General features: G+C 36.3%; 1 non-coding gene across 1 annotated transcript; it reads right to left on the bottom strand.

The window, feature by feature from the left end:
- Positions 1-214: 214 nt before the first annotated feature.
- Positions 215-321, bottom strand: LOC147006109 (U6 spliceosomal RNA). The gene has a single exon (XR_015048958.1). It is a non-coding gene; the product is annotated as a U6 spliceosomal RNA (small nuclear RNA).
- Between the last annotated feature and the right edge of the window lie 3,425 nt (positions 322-3,746).

The raw sequence follows: 3,746 nt of genomic DNA, 5'->3' as shown, positions 1-3,746 counted from the left end.
TGGTGATCTGATAGGATGCATGGGACAATTTCCATATTTTTGTATCTGTTGTGGCCTGTTTTATGACCAATTATGTGGTCAATTTTGGAGAAGGTACCATGAGGTGCTGAGAAGAAGGTATATCCTTTTGTTTTAGGATAGAATGTTCTGTAGATATCTGCCAGATCCATTTGATTCATAACTTCTGTTAGTTTCACTGTGTCCCTGTTTAGTAAAAAATATGGAATGCTTCACGAATTTGTGTATCATCCTTGCGCAGGGGCCATGCTAATCTTCTCTGTATCCTTCCAATTTTAGTATATGTTCTGCCGAAGCAAGCACCTTTCCATCTTCTGAGATATTCTTTAATTTCTTTCTTCAGAGACTTGATGTTCTTATCATACAGATCTTACACTTCCTTAGGTAGAGTCACGCCAAGGTATTTTATATTATTTGTGACTATTGAGAAGGGTGTTGTTTCCCTAATTTCTTTCTCAGCCTCTTTATCCTTTTAGTAGAGAATGGCCATTGACTTGGTTGAGTTAATTTTATATCCAGTTACTTCACCGAAAATGTTTATCAGGCTTAGGATTTCTCTGGTGGAATTTTAAGGGTCACTTATATATACTATCTTATCATCTGCAAAAAGTGATATTTTGACTTCATCTTTTCCAATTTGTATCCCCTTGATCTCCTTTTGATGTCTAATTGCTCTGGCTAGGACTTTAAGTAAAATGTTGAATAGGTAGGGAGAGATTTGACAGCCTTGTGTAGTCTGTGATTTTAGTGGGATTGCTTCCAGCTTCTCACCATTTACTTTGATGTTGGCTACTGGTTTGCTGTAGATTGTTTTTATCATGTTTAGGTATGGGCCTTGAATTCCTGATCTTTCCAAGAATTTTATCATGAATGGGTGTTGCATGTTGTCAAATGCTTTCTCAGCATCTAACGAGATAATCATGTGGTTTTTGTCTTTGAGTTTCTTTATATACTGGATTACGTTGACTGATTTCCGTATTTTGAACCATCCCTGCATCCCTGAGATGAAACCTAATCTGTCAGGTTGGATGATTGTTTTGATGTGTACTTGGATTCGGTTAGCAAGAACTTTATTGAGGATTTTTGCATTGATATTCATAAGGGAAATTGGTCTGAAGTTCTTTATCTTTGTTGGGTCTTTTTGTGGTTTAGGTATCAGCGTAATTGTGGCTTCATAGAATGAGTTGGGTAGAGTACCTTCTGTTTCTATTTTGTGGAATAGTTTGTGAAGAACTGGGATTAGATATTTTTTGAAGGCCTGATAGAACTCTGCACTAAACCCATCTGTTCCTGGGCTTTTTTTGGTTGGGAGGCTATTAATGACTGTTTCTATTTCTTTAAGGGATATAGGACTATTTAGATCATTAACCTGATCTTGATTTAATTTTAGTACCTGGTATCTGTCTAGAAACTTGTCCATTTCATCCAGGTTCTCCAGTTTTGTTGAGTATAGCCTTTTATAGAAGGATCTGATAGTGTTTTGGATTTCTTCAAGATCTGTTGTTATGTCTCCCTTTTCATTTCTGATTTTGTTAATTAGAATGCTTCTCTGTGCCCTTTAGTGAGTCTGGCTAGGGGTTTATGTTGTTGATTTTCTCAAAGAACCAGCTCCTCGATTGGTTGATTCTTTGAATAGTTCTTGTTTCCACTTGGTTGATTTTGCCCCTGAGTTTGATTATTTCCTGCTGTCTTCTACTCTTGTGTGAAGATGCTTCCTTTTGTTCTAGAGCTTTTAGGTTTTTTTGTCAAGCTGCTAATGTGTGCTCTCTGTAGTTTCTTTTTGAAAACACTCAGAGCTGTGAGTTTTCCTCTTAGAAATGTTTCATTATGTCCCATATGTTTGGGTATGTTGTCGTTTCATTTTCATTAAACTCCAAAAAGTCCTTAATTTCATTATTTATTCCTTCCTTGAACAAGGTATCATTGAGAAGGGTGTTGTTCAGTTTCCACGTGAATGTTTGCTTTCTATTATTTATTTTGTTATTGAAGTTCAGCCTTAGTCCATGGTGATCTGATAGGATGCATTGGACACTTTCAAAATTTTGTATATGTTGAGGCTTGTTTTGTGACCAATTATGTGGTCAATTTTGGAGAAGGTACCATGAGGTGCTGAGAAGAGGTATATCATTTTGTCTTAGGGTAAAATGTTCTGTATATATCTGTCAGATCCATTTGTTTCATAATTTCTGTTAGTTTCACTGTGTCCCTGTTTAGTTTCTGTTTCCATGATCTGTCCATTGGTGAAAGTGGTGTGTTGAAGTCTCCCACTATTATTGTGTGAGGTGCAATGTGTGCTTTGAGTTTTACTAAAGTTTCTTTAATGAATGTGGCTGCCCTTTTATTTGGAACATAGGTATTCAGAATTGATAGTTCATCTTGGAGGATTTTACCTTTGATGAGTGTGAAGTGCCCTTTCTTGTCTTTTTTGATGACTTTAGGTTTGATGTCGATTTTATTAGATATTAGAATGGCTACTCCAGGTTGTTTCTTCAGACCATTTGCTTGGAAAATTGTTCTCCAGCCTTTCATTCTGAGGTAATGTCTATCTTTTTCTCTGAGATGAGTTTCCTGTAAGCAGGAAAATGTTGGGTCCTGTTTGTGTAGCCAGTCTTTTAGTCTATGTCTTTTAATTAGGGAGTTGAGCCCATTGATATTATGAGGTATTAAGGAAAGGTAATTGTTGATTCCTGTTATTTTTGTTGTTAAAGTTAGCAGTTTGTTCTTGTGGCTGTCTTCTTTTAGGTTTGTTGTGGGATTACCTTCTTGCTTTTTCTAGGATGTGGTTTCCGTCCTTGTATTGGTTTTTTTTTTTTTTTTTTTTTCTGTTATTACCCTTTGAAGGGCTGGAATCGTGGAAAGATAATGTGTGAATTTGGTTTTGTAGTGGAATACTTTGGTTTCTCCATCTATCATAATTGAGAGTTTGGCTGGGTATAGTTGCCTGGGCTGGAATTTGTGTTCTCTTAGTGTCTGTATAACATCTGTCCAGGTTCTTCTGGCTTTCATAGTCTCTGGTGAAAAATATGGTGTAATTCTAATAGGCTTGCCTTTATATGTTACTTGACCTTTTTCCCTTACTGATTTTAGTATTCTATCTGCATTTACTGCATTTGTTGTTCTGATCATTATGTGATTGAATGAATTTCTTTTCTGTTCCAGTCTATTTGGAGTTCTGTAGGCTTCTTGTATGTTCATGGGCATCTCTTTCTTTAGGTTTGGGAAGTTATCTTCTATAATTTTGTTGAAGATATTTGCTGGTCCTTTGAGTTGAAAATCTTTCCTCTCATCTACTCCTATTATCCGTAGGTTTGGTCTTCTCATTGTGTCCTGGATTTCCTGGATGTTGACTTAGGATCTTTTTGCATTTTCCATTTTCTTTGATTGTTGTGCCGATGTTCTCTATGGAATCTTCTGCACCTGAGATTCTCTCTTCCATTTCTTGTATTCTGTTGCTGATGCTCACATCTATGGTTCCAGATTTCTTTGCTAGCATTGCCTCACTTTGGGTTTTCTTTATTGTGTCTACTTCCCTTTTTAGGTCTTGGATGGTTTTATTCAATTCCATCACATGTTTGGTTGTGTTTTCCTGCAATTCTTTAAGGGATTTTTGTGCTTCCTCTTTAATGTCTTCTACCTGTTTAGCAGTGTTCTCCTGTATTTCTTTAAGTGAGTTATTAACGTTCTTCTTGATGTCCTCTACCATCATCATGAGATATGCTTTTAAATCC

Source organism: Mus caroli, unplaced genomic scaffold (assembly GCF_978045245.1).
Source record: "Mus caroli unplaced genomic scaffold, Mus_caroli_1 scaffold_1, whole genome shotgun sequence".
Lineage (NCBI taxonomy): Eukaryota > Metazoa > Chordata > Mammalia > Rodentia > Muridae > Mus > Mus caroli.
Note: the sequence above shows the minus strand (reverse complement) of the source record. Positions and strands in the feature narration are given on the sequence as shown.